This window comes from Zingiber officinale, chromosome 11B (assembly GCF_018446385.1).
Source record: "Zingiber officinale cultivar Zhangliang chromosome 11B, Zo_v1.1, whole genome shotgun sequence".
Taxonomy (NCBI): Eukaryota; Viridiplantae; Streptophyta; class Magnoliopsida; order Zingiberales; family Zingiberaceae; genus Zingiber; species Zingiber officinale.
Window position 1 is genome coordinate 79,988,645 of NC_056007.1, and position 22,016 is coordinate 80,010,660.

The 22,016-nt window shown below is 38.8% G+C and overlaps 1 long non-coding RNA gene across 1 annotated transcript; it reads right to left on the reverse strand.

Annotated features, from left to right (window-relative positions):
* Positions 1-14,036: 14,036 nt before the first annotated feature.
* Positions 14,037-16,079, reverse strand: LOC122035187. Its single transcript, XR_006126924.1, has 2 exons — positions 15,867-16,079; positions 14,037-14,250 (listed from the first exon to the last, which is right to left on the reverse strand). It is a non-coding gene; the product is annotated as an uncharacterized LOC122035187 (long non-coding RNA).
* Positions 16,080-22,016: the final 5,937 nt, after the last annotated feature.

Consider the following 22,016-nt stretch of genomic DNA (forward strand, 5'->3'; position numbering starts at 1 on the left):
TTAAGGTGGCCGGCTAAAGCTTGCATCCTAAGCTTAGGTGGCCGATCACTAGAAAATAAAAGGAATTTTATTTAAAATCTTTTCTTATGTGGATATCATGGTTTTAAAAGAGAGAGTTTAAAATTTAAATCTTTCCTTTTATAGCTTTCTATAAAAGATTAAGTGAAAGATTTGATATCTTTCCTTATTTGTAGTTAAAAGGAAGATTTTAATTTTTGATAAAACTTTTCTTTTTTTTTATAACCATGTTCATGATTTAAAAAGAGAGTTTTAAAATTAAATATTTTCTTTTATAAGTTTTTACAAAAGATTAAGAAAGATTTGATATCTTTCCTTATTTGTAGATTGAAAGGATGATTTTAATTTTAGAGAAAACTTTCCTTTTTGGAAATCATCCACATGTTTTAATAGAGAGATTTTAATTTATAAAATTTCCTTTTATAACCAACCATGAAGGGAAAAATTATTTGAGAAATTTTTATTAAAAATTTCCATAAATAAATTAGGAAGTTTTAATTCTTGTGTTAAAACTTTCCTTGCTTGGAGCTATGAGGTGGCCAACCATGTGGATTTAAGAAAATAAAATTGGTTTTAATTAATTAAATTTTCCTTTTCATAGCAAATAAAATAAGAAAGTTTTTATTTAAATTTTCCTTATTTGCCAAGACCAAGGATTATAAAAGAGGGGGCAGAGGTGCCTTCATGGGTAACATCTCTATTCTATTTTCCTCCCTCTCTTCCTTGGTGGTGGCCGACCCTAGACCTTGCTCTTCTCCTCTTCTCTTTTTCTTTAGTGGCCGGTTTCATCCCTCTCTTGGAGCTCTTGTTGGTGGCCGATTCTAGCTTGGAGAAGAAGGAGAGAAAGTAGACTTTGTTTCTAGCATCCCTTGGAGCTTGGTGGTGGTGGCCGAAACTCTTCATCTCAAGGAGGAGTGCTTGGCCGAAACTTGCAAGGAGGAAGAAGAAGGGTTTGGGTGGTTCTCATCTCGGTATATCGTTGCCCACTCAACGTCCGAGATAAGAAGAGGAATACGGTAAAAAATCAAGAGGTTGTTGCTTACAAAGAAAGGTATAGTTAGTAATTGTTTTCCGCATCATACTAGTTTTTTCTTTGTATGAATTCCAAACACAAGAGGCATATAATTCTAGGTTTCGAATTTGTGATTCAAGTTTGTGTTTTTTTGTTTTTCGAATTTGTGATTCGATTATTCCTTTTGGTTAAATCTAAGGTTATATAAGGAAATTAAATATTAGATTTCATTGAAAGACTTTGTCTAGGAAGTGGTGGTTGCTCCCATATCCAAGAAGGCCTAGTGCCTCGCCATGTTTAACCTGGAAGCCGATTTCTGAAATTAATATTTAATTAAATTTATAACATATGTTGATTTGGATCAATAATGTTAAGCATCGTTTGCGATCCAAGTCCAAACCACTAAGAACAGATAAGTTGAATTTGGAATCAATAATGTTAAGTTCCGTTTGCGATTCCAAATTTAATTTCTAAAGAACACAATAGGTTGTTAGGAATGGTTCAGGACTTGTACAACAAGTTTATGGCAAACGGAAGGATGAATTCCACCTTATGAGCATACTGTAAGTACCCCGTAGTGATTTTGATGTGATCAATCAAGTCAAGTTAGGTCCTGTTGGTATTTAACCCCTGTGTCTAAGTGTGTAGGAACTTAGGAGCACAGGAAGTCGAGCGAAAGATGCAATTAGTGAGAAAGACGACATGGGAGAGAGTCGATGTGCTTGGTGCGTCTGAGGGATGATGTACTGCAGAAGAGTATACGAGAGGATGAGAAGGAGGCGCTCGACGTTTCTGAGGGACGAGAAGCCAGAGTGGAAGACTGCTCGAAGGCTGAAAGTTGGGTTCGAGTGAGCCTTATTCCGGATGGTCGAGATCACCCAAAAGATCAAAATTGGAGCAGAAGACCCGGACCAATGCAAGTGGAACCGGAGCGGAAGACCCAGACTAAAAAGTCAACTAGAAGTTGACTTTTTTGTCCAAGCTCCTGGAGCAGGTTTTTATTCGGAACGCGATGTGGCGTGTTCCTTTACAATAGGGATAAAAGTTTATCCCCCCCCAGGTGTCTAGAACCCTTCTAGGTACCCTGACCATGACTATAAATACAGTCCTGGTCCCAGAAGCTTAAACACAATACTTGTAATCAATTCCTTTCTTGTTTAGCTTTGTAATTATGTGCTTCAATATTATAAGAGGCTACTCCACCCAGAGGAGAATCTTATTGTGCTTTTCAAGGTCTTGGATTTACAATCCCCTGATTACAAACCAAGTAAATTCGGTGCCTCCTTTTTCTTAATTAGTTTTTGAATTCCGTTTATGAAAGTGTTAGTTTTAATTATGCTGTAAAGTTCGAGAAGGGTTTGTATTTTATTTGCAGGGCAGTTAACCCCCCTCTTGCCAGCCGATAAGGGTCCTACAAGTGATATTGGAGCAAGGTTCGCTTCAAAAGGAATAACCGTCGACTGAAGTAAAATCAATGGCTGGACAAAGCCTTGTCCCACCAAAGTTCGAGGGGGAGTTCGTGCACTGGAAACACCGAATGGAGATATTTCTAAAAACTAATTTTGAAATTCTTTTAATTATTAAATACGATTTTGTAGTTCCAAAAGATCAACAAGGCGTAGAGAAAGATGAGTATCTTTGGACGAAGAAGGAACAAAGTGATTTCGTCGCCAACAGCAGAGCACAATATCACCTGTTGAGTGTGTTGCCGCCTCAAGAAGTCAACCGCATCGAAAACTACTCGTCGGCCAAAGAACTCTGGGAGAAATTCCTAGAACTCCACAAAGGCATATCCAAAACAAAGCTCTCATGATATAACCTTCTTTAAAATCAACTAACAAACGTACGTTTGGAAAAAGGTGAGAAGGTAGCCCAACTACACACGAAGATTAAGGAACTGATCACCAGACTGGTCAACCTCGGTGAAATGGTAACCAATCAGGACTTGGTATGCTACGCGCTCAACGCCTTTCCCAGGACTCCAGAATGGACCTTAATAATCGACGTCTACTATATCTCGAAGGATTTAGAGGTAAATACACTAGAAGAATTGTTTTCAACTTTAGAATTACATGAATCCAGATGTGCAGAATCAAGTAAAGAGTCAAGCCAGAACCTGACACTGAGAGCCACCAAGAAGGACGAACCCGAGTCAGACTTAGATATGGAAGGGGACCAAGAAGCTTATATGGTAAGGAAGTTTAGGAAATTTTTTAGATCTAATAAATTTAAAGAAATACAGAACAGAAAAACTCTAAGAAATAGAAGAAAAGTTCAATACTACCAGTGTAAAAAGAAAGGATACATAAAGGAGGGCTGTCCGGAGCTCAAAAAGAAAAAAGACAAGGGGCCTAAGCCAAACAAACACAAGAATCTCAAGGCTACTTGGGATGAAAGCTCATCATCCGAGTCAGAAATAGAAGCATACGTCGGACTAGCACTAATGGCTAGCCAAGAAGATTAAAGTACCTCAGAAGCTAGCATCGATGAAGGAGGAGCGACATCAGATGAAAGCAGCGAAGCAGGGGGAGAATCAAACTTCAGATCCGACATGGTAAGTGAGATATGTCTCTTACCTCCTGATCAACTCTATTTTGGTATTAAGTCTATGACTAAATCAATATGTAAATTAAAAAGTAAAAATGATAATTTGAAAAAGGAGAATTTAGAAATAAAAAGAATCTTAGCAAAGTCATGCTTAATAGAGGAGTTTGATAAATTGAAAATTGAAAATGCTAGTTTAAAGGAACAAATAGAAAACTTAAAAAGTTCGGCATGTTCAAATTTTTCTGCTTCAAATTTTAGAAAATATAAAAGATTAAATTGGTATTATAGATTTCATAAGGGCCAAATTATAAAAATATCATAGAAATATGTTCCTAAGAAATTTCTAATTAATCCTATAGGAAGAAACCTATTTTGGGTTCCAAAATCATATTTAGATTAATTTTTTTTTTGGCTTTCAGATAGAAAGTTAAATATTTAATTTCTTTAAAAGGCTTTATCTAGAAAGTGGTCGTTTCTCTAATATCCAAGAAGACCTAGTGCCTCGCCATACCCTGGAAGCCAATTATTGGAATAAGTATTTAATTGACTAACTGTTAAGCAATTAGTTGTTAATTTTTTTAGAGAACTTCATTACTTATCTGTAAGAAAATTTTTAAATGTTAAAATTTTTTGAATGTTAAATTTTTTAGAAATTTTTTTTAATGATAATTTTAATTTTATATGAAATTTTTTCCCTTCCTTAAATATGTTTAAAAAATTTTAAACTTTAATGTTTTTTTAATTGTCCCTTAGACTTTTATTAAGTAGATTTTTTTTTAAAGTACCTTATTTTTAATGAGATCAAAAGGGGAAGTAGTAAAGATTAAGTGTAGGGGGAGGGTAGTACAATTATAATTTTTAATTTTTGTTAATTTTTATACTTACAAACATCTTATTTTATAACTGTTATTTTAGTTGTTTGCTCTAACTTAACTTGGGGTTGCTCACATAAAAAAGGAGGAGATTGTAAGTATCTCGTGGTAGTTTTGATGTGATCAACCAAGTCAAGTTAGATCCTGTTGGTATTTAACCCTTTTGTCTAAGTGTGCAGGAACTTAGGAGCACAAGAAGTCAAGCGAAAGACGCAGCTAGCGAGAAGGACGACATGGGAGAGAGCCGATAGGCTTGGTGCATCCGAGGGATGAGGTGTTGCGAAAGAGTATGCAAGCGGACGAGAAGGAGGCATGTGGCATTTTCGAGGGATGAGAAGCCGGAGCGGAAGACTGCTCGAAGGCCAGAAGTTGGGTTCGGGTGAGCCCTATTCCAGATGGCCAAGATCACCTAAGTGAGTGGAACCGAAGCGGAAGCCTAGACTAATGTGAGTGGAACCGGAGTGGAAGACCCGGACTTGGTCCGGGCATTCGAACTCCGAGCACCCGGAAGCCTTTCGGGTGCCCGGAGTAGATTTTTATCCGGAACGTGATGTGGCACGTTCCGTTGTAACGGGGATAAAAGTTTACCCCCCCAGGCGTCTGGAACCTTCCAGGCGTCCCGACCAGGGCTATAAATATAACCCTAGTCCTTGAAGCTTAGACACAACACTTGTAATCAATTCCTTTCTTGTTTAGATTTGTAATTGTGTGCTTCAACGTTGTAAGAGGCTACTCCGCCCAGAGGAGAATCTTATTGTGCTTTTCAAGGTCTTGGATTTGCAATCCCCTGGTTGTAAACCAAGTAAATTCAGTGCCTCTTTTTCCTTAATTAGTTTCTGAATTCTGTTTATGCAAGTGTTAGTTTTAATTACACTATAAAGCTCGAGAAAGGTTTGGATTTTATTTTTACAGGGCAGTTGCCCCCTTCTTGCCGGCCGACAAGGATCCTACAAGTACTAGTAGTTGAGGAACTTAACAAAATTAGCAACTATAAGATTGCAAAAGAACTTTAGAAAAAGTTCTTAAAACTCTATGAAGTACCAAAAGAAGCTGAATCTAACTCCTCGATAGACACCAAGTCATCGTCCGAAGAACTCGAGACCGAGGAAATTGCCGGAACAACATTTATAGCCGAATATCTACCTGAAGATAAAGAAAGCTCATTTGAGATAAGAATCGATGAAGGGGGAGAATCCTCAGAAGAATGCAGCAACGAAGGGGGAGTATCAGATAATGAAATTGTAATGGTAAGTAAGGTACGTTCTCGACCTCTTGACGAATTATTTGAATTCATTAAAATATTTTCTAAAAATATGGTGGATTTAGAAAAAGAGAATGCAAAGTTAAAATTGACTTTAATAAATGCATGCAGTCTGGAAGACTTTGATAAATTGAAATTTAAAAATGATAAATTAAAAGATAAAATAGAATGACTAGGAAAAGATAATTCAGGTTCAAATTCTTTACATGCTCCAGAAAGAAATTACAAATATCATCGAAAGCTTAACTAATATTTTAGATATCATAAGAGCCAAATTATAAAAATAAAAAGACCATTAATTCTCAGAAAATATTTGGTTAGCTCAGTACGACATAATTTATTTAGGTTCCTAAGATTTAGGAACCTAAATAAATTATGTCTACATGCCTAAATTATCTTTATCTTATTAGACAAAGTAATGCATGCTAGAAATTTAAATTACCTGATTTATTCTTGTCGATAAAATTAGTCATTTTTGTTCTATTCAAATTTTTTTTGCTCAAAATTTTATCTATACAAAATGAAAATATTCTTGAAATTTTTTTTCGTTGAGTTGGTTTTTTTAAACGGTATTTTAAAAAATATCCCGTAAACTTATTCTATTTAAGTCTGACAAAATTTTTTAGAATTTCCTGAAATAGATAATGAATTTCTAAATTATTTTTTTTTGAAATAGAAAATTAATTAGTAAAGATAGAATATTTTTAAAAATTATATCTAAAACATGTTAACTTACTAATAATTCTTGTTAAGTACGCCTAAAAAAAAATTTCAAATTTTCTAATAGTTATTTTATTTTTCTCAAATTTTATTTTGATGTGATCAAATGGGGAGAAGTAAGTACAAGTTAGGGAGAGTAAGAATTTTATTGCTTATTGCTTAATTAATTATGAATTTTATTACTTAATTCATTACAATATTTGATTCTAATTGCAACTTCTTTATATAAGTTATGTTATTGCTTTTTTAATCCTAACTTGAACTTGGGTTGATGCATATCAAAATAGAAGAGATTGTAAGTATCCTGTGGTAGTTTTGATGTGGTTAACTAAATTAAGTTAGGTCCTGTGTGTTTGATCCTTGTGTCTAAGTATCCAGAAGCTTAGGAACACACGAAGTCGAGCAGAAGACGTAGCTAGCGAGAAGGATGACACGGGAAAAGAGATGAAGGGCTTGGTGCATCCGAGGGACGAGGTGCTGTGAAAAAGTACACCAGTGGACGAGAAGGATGTGCACGACGTTCAAGGGATGAGAAGCTGGGAAGGAAGGCTGCTCGAGGAGAAGGCAGGAAGATGGGCCCGGGTGAGCCCAATTTCGGATGGCCGGAATCACCTAGGTGATCAAAGTAGAGGAAGAGCCAACGGGGAGCTGCTGGAGGTGCCTCCATGCCTTTACGTGGGAAGGCGCCTTCAACAGGGTTGAAAGCACATTCAACCACCCATGGAAGGCGCATTCAACCCTTTGAATGCGTGTTAGACTGGCAAAATGTAACCGTTAGCGAAGATAAAACCTTATCTTTGCTTGCCTCACTGGAGGCACCTTCTATCTTATTGGAGGCACCTTCCAGCTTCGGATAAGATTTTTCAAGGGATATAAAAAGACCCCTAAACCTAGGAAATATTAGAACAACTTCTGTATTAACTTTCTTAGTCATTCTTGAGCTATCAACATGTGTAAAAGGCTTCTCCACCTTCAACGAAGGAGATCTTCTAGTGCTTTTCAACGCCTTGAATTAACAACCACCTAGGTTGTAACCAAGTAAAACTCTGACCTTTTACCTACTCTTTTTAAGTTGTTATTTCTTTTGTTATTATTATTGTGCTACTAATTAAAGGATCGAGAAATGAGTTTATTTTTCTTGTAGGCAATTCACCCCCTCCCCCCTCTTGCCGGTCCCACTGCACCAACAAGAACAACTCTTTTTGATTCAAAAATAAAGTAGAAGCTATGCTTACTTAATAGTGATCTGAATGACTAAATTCTTTCAAATCTTTAGAACATATAACATATTGTTGAGAGTTAACTCTTTGCCTGAGATCAGTTTCAACACCACTTTTCCTTGGCTCATGATGTCTGCGAGGTTGCTGAGTTCCTCATGAACAATTTTTCTCCATCTTTGATTTATTCAAAGTTGTGGAGCAATTCCTTATTACAAAGGCTCCAATATCAATCCACCATTACTACGAGTTTAACCCACTAGGTTCAGTTCGGAGACCATTGTTGGGACTGAAATGTAGCTAGAGGGGGAGGGGTGAATAGCTCGTCATGATCGTCATGCTCGTCGTTGCTCGCTTCTTGGGATGATGTGCAGCGGAAATACAAGAAACACAAACAACAACGCTAACTCTAGGGATTTACTTGGTATCCACCTCAAGAAGAGGTGACTAGTCCAAGGATCCACACACTCACGCACCCTCCACTATAAAAACACTCCTTCTCGGTAACTACCGAAGGCGGATAAGCCTTACAACCTCACAATACAACAATGAGAAAGAAAGAAGCAAAATACAAATGAATCTTACAAGATTACAATGAAAACCCTAGCTTCTTTTTCTTCTTGTTGCAACTCACCTCTTGACTTGGATGAGCCTCCAAGAACCTTCAAGAACTGGCGGTGAGGAAGAAAAGATCGCTGTGGAGAGTTGCTGTAATCACCCGTGGAGAAGAATCGAAGAAGTACCGAAGGAATCACACGCCAACGGCTAAAACCTGCGCCAACGGTCGAATCCCAATTGATTGGATTGCTCCCAATCAATTGGGGAGGCTTTGGATCGATCGGTCGATCGATCCAGAGCGCCTCTGTGCTCTCGAAAAACACTTGAATCGATTGCCCAATCGATTCAACGTATCTCACACGATTTCTAGAGCTATCGCGTGATTTTCCAGCCTCCCAATCGATTGCCCGATCGATTGGAGGTTTCAATTGATCAATGGATCAATTCAGAAGCTCACTGTTCACTCAAAAACTCTCCCAATCGATTGAGAAAGTTTCAATCGATTACCCAATCGATTCAGCCCATTTCTACACGAATTCACGTCAACCAATCGATTGACCAATCGATTGAACCCCCCAATCGATTGGAAAGCAAAAAACTAGATAGAGCTTGAAATTAGCTTCATTTTTCATCCAAGATCACCTCATTCCGATATCCGAGTCAAAAGTTATGACCTTCGGAAGTTTACTACGTCCGAACTTCCTAGTTCCATGTCAACTCCCTATTGGACTTACGACCGCTAAGAATTCGGTCAACTTTTGACCCATCTGGACTTTCTCTTTGCGCCAAGTGTCCGATCAACCTTGACCCACTTGGACTTACCATCTCATGCCAAGTGTCCGGTCCTCCATGACCCACTTGAACTTCCAAACATCAGGTGTCCGGTCAACCTTGACCCACCTAGATTTCCACATGTCTGGGTTCACTCACCAGGTCCTTCCATCCGCCTAGCTTCACTCACTAGAACTTCCCATCTGCCTGGCTTCACTCACCAGGTCCTTCCATCTGCCTAGCTTCACTCACTAGGACTTCCCATCTGTCTGGCTTCACTCATCAGGACTTTCACCTAGCTTCAACCACTAGGATTTTTACCTGGCTTCACTCACCAGGATTTTTTCACTGCCCGACTTCACTCACCGGGACTTTCCACCTGCCTGGCTTTACTCACGAGGACTTTCACCTAGCTTCACTCACTAGGATTTTCCAACTGCCTAGCTTCACTCACTAGGTCTTTCACCTGGCTTCACTCACCAGGATTTTTCTTTCTGCCTAGCTTCACTCACTAGGACTTCCCAATCAAGTATCCGGTCAATCTTGACCTACTTGACTCTTCTTCAAACTCAGACTGGTCAAACCCTAACCAGAGGGGAATTGCTCCAACAATCTCCCCAATCAGATGTCTCCACATATTATCTGTATTGTCAAACATCGAAACCCAAACATAAAGACTCAAGCTTGAGCCAACTCAAGCTTAGTCAACCAGGTCATCCTTGATCTAGGGATATTGTACCAACAACCATGACATAGAAGTCATCCATTTCTGGTTTCTCGTTCAAGTTGACTTCCTGCTTCTTCTTTAGCTTTTGTAATATGAAGATTTGTGATCGATTCATCAACAATTGAAGCACTTCCTAAAGAATTTATTGTTTATGCCTGCTCTAGATCTCATCTTGGAAATTTTGGGGTTCTTCCATTTCTAGTTTTGACAGTGCTCGACCACGTTGGCTTTCACCCGTAGCCTAAGAGAATAGTTTTTTCTTTGAACTCTTGTTATTTCCTTTAATTCAAAGTCTAACAATGAGTTCTTCCACATTCATCTCCTTCCGCTTGTGCTTCAAGTAGTTCTTGAAATCCTTCTAGCCGGGAGACAACTTCTCAATGATAGCAACCATCTAGAAGGTTTTACTCAGAACCATACCTTCTGAGTGGATCTCATGCATGATCACCTTAAGCTCCTAAACATGGTTGATCACTATCTTAGAGTCAACCATCTTGTAGTCCAAGAATCGGCCATAATGAATTTCTTGGCTCTCTCATCCTCTGTCTTGTACTTCTTATCCAAGGACTCCCACATCTCCTTAGTTATTTTCTTTGTGCTATATACTATGTATAGTGAGTCAGCAAGGTAGTTAAGGATGTAGTTTTGGAAAAGGAACTCAGAATGAGTCCATACCTCCACTGTACTAATGGTTGAAACATTAGCATCCTTAGCATGCTTGGGAGGGTCCTCGGTCAAGAACCAAGCCAGATTGAGCATAGTCAAGTAGAAGAGCATGTTTTGCTACCACCTCTTGAAGTTCAACCTAGTGAATTTCTCTAATACTTCCCTATGATTGGCTGAAACATTTCCAATCGGGGTGGAGGGGACTTTCATATGATGACTCTGTTGTACCTCAATACTTTCTTTGGTCATTTTAATAGAAACAATTCTGTTTCAAGATTGCTGGACAATCTGTGTTGGAGATTTTGGGGAAAAATATTGAATTTATAAACTAAATTTAAACTTATCTATTAAAATGATCTCAGCAAATAATCTCAGGCTGTCGGCCTTGAAAGTTAGGTCAAGCTGCTAGGTTGTCAAGAAGATTGCTACTTTATATCGCTGAGTCTGAAAGATGAGTCGTCAAGTCGAGAGTTTGAAGCCGAGTTGGGAGTCGAAGTCGCTGAGTAGGGAAAGAAATTTGCCTAGGGAAATGCTGAGGCCTATGCTCAACTCAATTTCCTTGAAACAGATTTGCTCCACCTTTGGTTGTGCTTCGAGGTTCTCTTGGATCGTCTGTTTCCCAGGATACAATGGCAGAACTATGCACACAACTAAACACTAATTGTTCATGGTAAACTGAGAATGCACCTGACTGCTATCACGAGTAGTTCAACCAAGTGATGCACGCCTGAGAGGAAAAAAAAATAGGGGAACGAAGGTGGAGGAATTCTTTTGCTTTTACTTTCGCATCTCTCCTCTGCTCTTGCTCATGGCCTCTTTTTATATGAGGGCTCACCCATGACTACAATAAATGACCGAGTTATGGCCATTCAATGTTGGGTTTAATGTCGACCATTATTGTCGAGACGTTACAAAATCGTCATTTATGAGTTTAATATCAGACATTATTGTCGAGACATTATGAAATCACCATTAATGGGTTTAATGTTAGACATTATTGCCGAGATGTTATAGAATTGTCATTAATGGATATAATGTTGATCATTAATTTCATATTAATATTTTCATTACACTCTAGAGCAGGTAGCAAAAAGACATTCAGGTGGTAAAATGTTGCTTCATTTGCTTGGATAAATTTTACCTCAACCGATCTGACATTTGACACACGTAGGTCATGCTTGCACATGAGCCAACTTGGTTCAGTATAAATTTAGACCTTAGATTTGCACCCCCTTGTGCACCCACGCATGAGGGAGAGTCTCTCCCCATACATTTAATTGCATCATCAATATAAGTTCAACAATATAAACCAACCATAGTGCCTTAAAATTTCTAATGTTGGATTAAACTCATACACAAAGGAGTCTCCTTCCTTTCCACCTCCTTTTCCATTCAAATTTCTAACAGAAAAGGGGACCAATCACTAAAAGGGTCTCTGTAGTCTACAACAAAGAGAGGGAGAAGTAGAGGATTAGAATGGAGACTGAGGTAATTCGACTTGTCCATTCTGACGCTCAAGTCAGTCTTTGCTAGGAAAGAATGAGAAGATGACCAGTAGATGAAGAGCGTGTATGTATGCACGCGTATGCGTACTTTTACCGGCATAAATGAACTCCTTTTATAGAGCTGTTGAAAAAGAAATAATATCTCTTTCTTCATTAATTGGATATCATGTTACAATAGAAAAAGCATCCCATCATTTTATTTTTGTCACATTAGACAATCACATCATTCATACTCTGTATCAATATAATCATACTGCTCCACGTGCTCTGACACCTCACACGCTATCCCACATGCTACGTCAATTCATGTGTTGGCCACAAACTCATAATATATAGAATTAATTGAGCCAAAGAGTCTGACCCACTAAGTATAGAAGGATCAAGTGAAGTTAGGAGATGAATTGAGTGGAGCAGTGAGTCAGGGGAGCTGAGCCCTAGGAGTTGGGCAGATCAACTGGAGGAGTTGGGCGAGCTGATCTAAATGAGCAGAGCAGTGTGTTGGGGGAGCTGAGACCCAAGAGACGGGTGTTCCTTTGAAGGTTATTCCTAATGTCTATTCATTTGGGAGAGTCGAGTTGACGGGGTCTGACTGAGTAGAGTAGTGAGTTAAGGGAATTGAGCCTCAAAAGTCGGGTAGCCTGATTAGAGGAGTCAGGTAAGCTAATCTAACTGAGTGGAGCAGTGTATCAGGAGAGCTGAGACCTAGGGGTCGGGTGGACCAACTGAAGGAGTCGGGTGTACTTTTGAAGGTCATTCTTAATATCGGTCTATCATCTTCAATTCAAATGGATAGGTTGAGTGAAGGCACAAAGGATGTCGGCTTGGTAGGGCAGAGTGTCTTGGTTTATCTAAACCAACTAGACATCCCTAGCTCGATTGGAAGCGATCGGGTTGACCCATCTGAATTTAACCTCCATCTCAGTAGGATTATTAACCTTATTGGCATACTTGGAGACCTCCAATACTCTTCATATCATAAGCATTCCCCTTGAGTCTATTTGAAGGAGGCCCTAGTCCGAATGACTAGACAATAATATCATTTGATCTGCCTGCTGTCTCTCTCACTAGGGCTAACGTGGCTAAAGAATCTCACCACTGTACATATACTTGCCTTGAAAATCCATGAGTTCGGCACTATAAATATTATTGATACACGTGATGGTATATATGGATCACGATTGGCCTATCCCATTGGCCATCAATTTTGACCTGTCCAAGGTTGTCACGTGGTGATGCCATGCTGAGGATATCAACTCAAGGAGACTGTTGAGATTTCGTGGATCCAGGGGTTTGATCCAACGGTCCTGATCATTATCCCACCTTTTCGACTTCTAGATCAAATGACCAAAATTCACAAGCTAAAGCTTTATTAAAGTTAATGAGGGGAAAATGTGATGACATTATCCATTATCATCTTCAACTTTTAGCAACCCCTTAACTCTATGAGTCTTGTAACGTCCACCCCTTTCATTACTACTACTCTTTAAGATGAACGTTACTTAACCACTAATTTTTTTTTTTCGAGTCAAACATGCAATTAAGTGAGGCAACAAGTAAGCATAACATACAGACATATGTAGCTTAAACACTCTCACTGCTTGCTACATCTCTCCTAACTTGCATCTATTAAAGGAATGTAGTTTTCATTCTGCAATTTAAACCTACTGTTCGTATGTTTCAAACAACTGAACATCATACACAATGCTTCCATAAGACAAAACTCATATAATAATACTAACATGCAAAGCAATTATCGAGAAAGGTTCCAAAATCTGCAAGACCTTTATCATGCTGCATTTATCACCCAAAGGTAGCTCACGCATGTTACAGTATTCATAAATTGTTGGGATTAGAATGAAGTAAGCACCTCTAACTCCAACCGGCATACTACCGTCCATCACAACATTCTTCTACAACAAGGCTAAGCTCTAACATTCTGTAACGATGCTAATATCTCAATGGTTGTAGGAGAACAGATTACAAACCAGCTAACAGCAAATTCCATCACCTACTCACATTAAGAATTTAAAGCAACTTAAACATGTTAAATCTGTAAATACCGGCTAGTATTTAGCATATACTTCTACCAATCTTATATCTAACAACAATAAACGGAATAGCATATATGGCAATCATAATAAACCAAATGCTAAGAAAACTAATTCAGCAGCAAGGAATAAGAAACAGTTCTAGCAATACTGAATAAGATAATTCAATCAATAACAAGAGAATCGATCCTTTAATCCCTAACAAGTTAAACAATGACTCTTAACAACTTTTCAGCAGAGCCCCGAGGCCTCCATAGTTCAGACATCACACACCCCTTTTTGCATCTCCTTGTCGCCTTCCTTCACTGTATCTTTTCCTTTCCTTTATCTGCAGTAGGAGGAAATGCAGTCTATAAGCATAAAGCTTAGTGAGCGCTATCTACTCACAAAAACTCGATATGCATGTATATAAATAAAAACATGCTAAAACTGAATGCTAACATGTAAAGCTACTCATGCTCATACATAGCAAAGGAATCATACTAACTGAAATACTAAACATGAATAGCTAATCATGTTCATAAACCAATAAAGGAATCATACTAACTGAAATACTAAACATGTATAGCTAATCATGTTCATAAGAATAAAACTATAACTGCATGCTGAAAGCAAATAAAGCTAAACATGCTGGATAATCTAATAGCAAGAAACAAATAGAATTACTACTGCATACTTCAAACAACAAGAAACTAAACTTGCTGACTCTAAGTATAAATGGAGCTTATTCCATTTGTTTCAAAACTTATACTTTAATACTTCAAAATAATAATAAACTTCTTCTTGGGCCCGACATTGTACCAATTTGTGCGCATCCTTAATAAGAGTCGAGGTAGCTAATCCCGAAACTACTAAGGTTCTTCTAGGCGATCTTGTGCTTAGGGGCGATCTAGGAGCCTACCCAATGGACCTTGTGTCCGGTACATGCCTTTAAAAGTAAAATACTTTCTTTTTAACTATAATTTCCTTATACTTGTTATTCCTTTAGCTCTTCTAATATAAAATGTCTTGGCATTTCTTCAAGCACCTTGCGTGCTGCAAATCCTCAAATGCTGGAATTTAGGATCAGGTTCAAGACCTTAGTCTTCTTTTACTCATAATTGCTCATAAACCAAAATAACTGCTAAAGATGCAGCTATATTACTAGAATTAATGCTAATCCTGCTCACCGTATCAACGAAAAAGGGAAATAAATCATCTTAAACCTGCTGTGAAAGTAAAGCTAAGCATGCAATTTAAGAAATGCTTAGAAATGCTATAGAAGATCAAACTGTGAAATATCCCAACTAAGAAAGTAGTAATGAGGACTTAAGCATGCTGTGAAAGTAAAACACATTCAACTACCAAGCATGCAATGGAATCTAGAAAATCTGCTCATGTATATCTAATAATAAAGCACTAAAATTTGCATACTATGAGCATATCATCTGAATAATCTAGGGTATTTCCTGGAATACTAGTTTTCAACTAAGAACATGGTTATGATTAGAATCTGGAAATAATTCTGTTCTCTGCTTGACAAGCTAGTAAGGAAATCCAAGCAAACTGAAATGCTAAATATAAGGGCTGTTCATGTTCATTAAAACAACAAGAAGAAATCAAAACTAAGATGCTGCCCAAGATCTAAACAGTAGGCTTAAGATGAGGGCTATTCATGCACGGCAGTAACTAAAAGGTACTGGAACTGCACACTTTGGCTTGAGGTAATTGGCTATGATTGTTATCAGCCCTATACAAAATTGTTCTTGCTTGCAAATATGAAGTTAAAGAAAAAGTTGTTCTAAACTCTAAACATGCTTCAACAGATTAGCAACAGAGCAAGCAAAATCTTAAATCTATTCCAAGATCCCTAACATCATGTTTCTCTACAACCAAAAAATCTGAAAACCATGAAAACAAATCGAATCTCGGAACCACTCCTACTGCAGGTGAGTAGCAACTCACCTCGCTGTTCTTGGACTTACAACCGAAAAGAGAAGAGGCTTCTAGGGTTTTCGGCAGTGACTACTCCGCGATCCCTTCGTATCTTCGTGCTCTCCCCAGCGAGACGATCACGAATCCGTGAAAAGCCCTTGGAGAAACCCCTTGGTCGGCGCTGGAGATGGAACCCTAATTCCTCTTGGTATTCGTCCGAGCGGCGCCGTCGCGTGAAGGAGAAGAAAGGATCGGGAGAAAAATAATCCCTATTCCTCATTCAACTTATTCTTTTATAACTAGGTCAAATTTTGGGTTCTTATTATAACTTATATACATCTTGCTTCATACGTGGTTAACAAATCACATGTAGCTCAGTTGGTTGTCTGTGTCCGGTTAGGTCGGGTTCGGCCGGAGGTCTTGGGTTCGAGTCTCACCTTCAACATTTTTTTTGTCAAAACTTCTTTCTTTTTGTAAACCTACTAAACAACCTCCAAAAATTACGTAAAAATACTCTAAAAATTTCTAAAAATCTCTAGAATATTTTAAAAGCATTTCCAAATATTTTTATGAACTTTTAAAACTTGAAATAGGGAAAATTGGGTCGTTACAAGTCTTTCTTCCTGTAAGTTTCTTTGACATCTCTGCATTTTGTCCTTCATCCCTCCTTTCTTCTTCTTTATCCGATCTACCTCCTTGTCCATGGCATCTGAGAGTATTTCCACCCTCTGGTTTACATTATGTCCATGGAGTGGGATGTTAACAGAGGAGACCTAAACCAAATTAGGTTACACTTTGAAATCTCTGTTGACTACCGAATAGTTATTCCGAGTGTCATCGACCAACCACATCTTCTTTCTACCGAGTTCATCACCTTCTCTAAGAATCAACTGTTAGGTGTTGGTGTAGGGAGCACCAAAATTGAACCTAGGTTTTGATGTTGTCAAATATTCAAAGTTAAATCTTGTTGTAATATAATATATTTACCAAGTATGCAGACTGAAGGATTTGACAAATCTAGAGGACTAGATACCAGACTGAAGTCCAGTTAGATTAGGAGGATCAGATAACTATCAAGAAGCCTAGATAGGTTAGAGAGGACTGGATATTTTGTAGGAAGTCCAGTCGAGTTAGTAGAACTAGACAACTAGCTGAATTCTGTTGGACCCCATGGTAGTTTTGATATGATCAACCAAGTTGGTTAGGTCCTGCGTTGTATTTGATCCCTGTGTCTAAGTGTGCAGGAGCTTAGGAGCGCAGGAAGTCGAGTGGAAGACGCAGCTAGCGAGAAGGACGGCACGGGAAGGGAGCTGACGGGCTCGGTGCGTCCGAAGGACGAGAGAGCTGCGGAAGAGTACTCCGGTAGGCGTGAAGAGCGTGCGCGGCGTTCGAGGGACGTTAAGCCGGGACGGAAGGCTGCTCGAGGAGAAGGCCGGGAATTGGGTTCGGGTGAGCCCTATTCCGGTTGGCCGCAATCACCCAAAAGAACGGAGCTTCGGAAGCCAAAGCGAAGAAGAAAAGGAGTCATAAGAAGCTGGAAATTAGTGTAGCAGAAAGTTACTGTAGCTTGAAGGCGCCTTAAACAAGCTTGAAGGCGCCCTTGAAGGCGCCTTCAAGCCTATTCAAGGAGCCTTCAAGCCTGTTCAAGGAGCCTTCAAGCCTGTTCAAGGTGCCTTGAGCAGGCCAGTTTGACCGTTTGCGCTGCGGATAAAGTTTTATCCGCAGATCGAGTTGAAGGCGCCTTGAACCCTGTTGGAGGCGCCTTGGACTCTCGGGATAAGATTTCTAGGGCCTATATAAAGGCCCCTAGAGCTAGGAATTCAACAACAACTCAAGCATTCAATCTGTAGTGTTTCCTAGCAATAGTTCTGAGCTTTTGAAAGTGTAAAAGGCTTCTCCGCCTTCAGCAAAGGAGAATTTTCTTAGTGCGCTTCTATTGCCCTGGATTAACAACCTCCTTGATTGTAACCAGGTTAATTCTTCTGTGTCTTTATTTTACTGTTTTATTATTTTGTTAACTATTGCACTAACTGAGTTGAAAGTACGAGGAGGGTATAGTTACTTTTTGTTTTCAGCAATTCACCCCCCTCTTGCCGGTCTCCGCTGCACCAACAAATTCTAGATGGGACATCTGGCAGGAATACCTAGTGGGCCAAGATATCAAACATCAAGTGAAGTCATTCTACAAACGATAAGTAAGGTAAGCAACTAGAGGAGAGAGATCTAGTGAAGATGAATCCCAGTGGGGTTGTAGGCATTGATCCATCTTAAATCCAACTTGAAAATCTAAGTTTATACCAAAGACTAGATCCTTGTTTTGATAGACAAGATCTAATTCATAATTTTTGTGATTTGTGTCAACTCTGTCTTGCAGATAATTTTATTATTTGGACTAACATGTTTTACAAGAGGTTGGAGTAAAAAATAAAGTTCGAATGAACAGTACTTCAAGCTCCTTAAGTGAAGGAGGGCACCCTAAGTGAAGCACTAGGAGCGCCCCAGAGCAGATAAAATTTAAGTTGTGGAGGCACCTCTAGTGACTTAGTGGCGCCTTGAAGCTGATAACCTCGAACCATTGGAGGTGCCCTCATCAATTGAAGGTGCCCTAGGAGGATAAATAGTAAAGTTCTTGGATCATATTAGTTTCACTTGAGGTGCCTTAGATCATTGGAGGTGCCCCCAATGCAGTATAAAAGGAGCATTCGGCTAGAACACCCAACATCAATTCTTCAATAAGCCCAATTCAATTTTGTTATGCTATCTCCTTACAACTACTGTGTTGTGACCTTACTATACCGAATCTACTCTTTAGAAAGCTTTTATGGCAAGAATCGAAACTACATCAAGCTACAAGTGTTGATAACAATTTAAGTTATTTATTATTGTTCTTGAATAAGAAAGTGTAGGTTGTTACACTTTCATAATCTATATTCGATATTTTGATTGTTAGTGGATTACCTATCGAATACATCCTAAGGGGGTGTAGGCCTTAAAGTAGTAGTCATTGGGCTATGAACCAAGTAACCGACTATGTACTGGTTCTTTTATTTTTTTCCTCGAAATGTATTGTGGATATCTATAGTAGATGTATATAAAGTTTTGAGGAATTTTTTAAAATTAAAGTTAGATGATGTTTTTGTGAATTAGAGTTGCATAAGCAAACCAACTTAAAACAAGTTGAGAAAAGTATAGTTTTTCTCACAGGTTTTGCCAAGGAAGTTAAACTAAAAACCCAAACCAAACCTGAGGTAGAGGGTGAGTTCGACTCAAAATCAGACGAGGAGGAACAACTAGTGAACATGGTAAAAAAAATATTCACTAGTAGAAAGAAAGACTTCATGAAAAGGGATCTACAAAAGATGATCAAGTCAACATCCAACAACACAAAGGCAAACATCACTTGCTATGTATGTAAAAAGAATGGATCACTTCAAATGCGAATGTCCTAATATGAAAGAAGACAAGTTCAAGAAGTCAATAAGAAAGAAGCCACTTAAAGCCACCTGGGATGAGAACTCTTCAAAAGAATTAGATGCTGAAGAATCTAAGCAACCCAACTACCTCCGCTAATAGCAGCCAAACTTGAGTCAGAAAGTGAATCAAACTAAGAATATGAGTCTAAGTATAAGTTAAGTCACGAATCCGTATTTGGTTCAGAAGGTTCCAATGAGGTAGAATTTAATTTAACTGTAAAATTTTTTAAAATCATTACATTCTTAAACAAAACATTAATAAAATCTGAAGAAGAAGTTAAATTGATCCTCAAGGAAAATCTAGATCTTAAGGAACAACTTAACATAAATTCCTCAACTAAATAAGTTTAAAATGAAAACTCAACTAAATAAGTTTAAAATGAAAACTTACCTAAGAGGAGCAGTTGTGTCAAGTGATACGAGACTTGGACAAAACAAAGCTGGAGGTCACTTCCTAGATAGCCTCCTCGAAGAAGCATGCATTCAAGCTTCAAGCTAACGTGAAGAGTTGAATGCCATCTTTGTGAATAAATGGCATGAGAAAATCCTCGCTGAGGTAGAGGTTAGTAAGGTCAAGTAGGAGTCTATGAAATAGACTCTCGAAGCTAAGGTGGGAGGCAAAATAGCTGAGATAGTGGCTAAGGAGGTGATGTGGAAAAAAATAGGCTAAGCTAGAGGCCCATAAAGCAAAATTAGAGAGTTATTGAGCTGGGAAGGGCGATTGGTGGGCATCCAAGAGGATAGAGTACTTGCGTTTGGAGAAATTTTATGATCTCCTCAGCACTCACATCGCCAAAATATTCACGTAAGGTGCACAAGGGGCAATAACCCAAAAAAAAGACTTCGTGAATCTTTAGAAGATCTATGCTGACATTCCACTCGAGGCGTTCAAGGATTTTGCATAATTCCACATGTACTTTTCTTATTTTGCTCCCAAAATCTTGTAATGCTCTCCGTGTACCTCTTTTAAATTAAATGAAGTCTATTTTTCTTGAAAATCTTATGATATGTTGGGCTAAAACCCAGTGTAAAGAGTGTTGGAACAATCCTAATGGTCAATGCGACCATGTGTATGTTTGGGCAAAGGGTTTAAGTTAGGATTACCCTCGTTATTTGATATGTGTATGTGAATGTGCAGGTTTGTAGGATAAACATATGACTTAGCTTGATGGCTTCAGGTCTGGTGAAGGATGGAGCATCCGAGGGACCGTGGATAAGGGCCGAGGGAAGCGACTTCGAGGCATACGCGAAAGATGGTATTAGGGATGAGCCACGGGCTTGGATGCATCCGAGGAATGAGAGCCAAAGGAAGTAGGCTTGAAGGCAAGAGGTCAAGGCTGCAAAAAAGAGTCAAGTGAGTGAGGGTACGAGTACATGAGAGATTGTACTCAGGAAAAAATCTCGGGGGCACTATAGCAGTCAACAGGGGAACTGTAGCAGTCAACGGGTATTGTAATAGTTCACGACACTGTAACAGTTACTGTAGCAGTCGACTGGTGCACTGTAGCAATCGACTGATAGAGAGCCGTTGGGCTGGCACCAGTCGACTGGTTCAAGGACTAATCGACTGATAACGGTAAAACAGCAGGGCTATTTTCTTCCAAGCTCTATAAGAAGGAGCTTGGGATGGTCGGCCAAGGTGACGAAATTAGACTTGGTTAAAGCCTAATTAGTAGTCACAAGAGTCCTCAAGTGCTTGTATAATCCAAGAGGTCTTGGTGAGTTTTGTGGTGAGGTTTCTCTACCCACAAGGAGACTTGAGATAACCGGAGTTTACCGGGGGATAATCCATCGAAGGATCGGGATTGTCCACCTCAAGGACAGCCGTGAAGTAGGAGCCCTAATCTCCAAACCACGTTACATCGACGTGTATTGGTTTGCTTGTTCTTTTTCATTGTCTTTAGCTTTCGTATTTGTATTTGTTATTATATTGCTACTTGCGTACTAACGAATACCTAGAGAGCGAACGATTTGGGGGCATGCCTATTCAACCCTGCTTCTAGCCGATCGCAAGATCCTCCAACAAAGAGTTGATGAAATGAATCTCAACTAAGAAGTTGATGAGGAGATGACTAAGAAGCCTATATAGAGATCTCGACTGAGTAATCGATAAGGAGAATCAAACTAAGTAGTCGATATGGAGATCCCAACTGAGTATTCATAAATTGAAGAGTCGATGTGGAGTTTTCGACTAAGGAGTCGATAAGGAGAATCCAACTGAAGAGTCAATGGAGAGATCCCGACTTAGGAGTTGATAAGGAGAATCTAACTGAAGAGTAGATACAGAGAACTCGACTAAAGAGTCAAAAAGAGTTATAGGAGTTCGATTCTGACTATGTCCGAGTCAGAAGTGATTGGACCGTGAGAAAGGAGATTGCTGATGGAGCTAGTTCGAGACTAGAATAATTAAGCACTCAATTTGCGACTATATCTAAATCGGAATAGATTGGACCCTAAGGGAGAGCAATTATTGATGGAGATGGTCCGAGACCATAATGATTAAGCACTCGATTTGCGATTATGTCTGAGTCACCAAAGTCTTCTAAGTAAGACAATTATTGATGAAGCTAGTTTGAGACCAGAATAATTAAGCACTCAATCTACGACTATGTCTGAATCAGAAGATGCTAGACCCTAAGTAGGGTAATTATTGATGAAGTTGATTTGAGACCAGAATAATTAAGGGTTCAATCTGTGACTATATCCA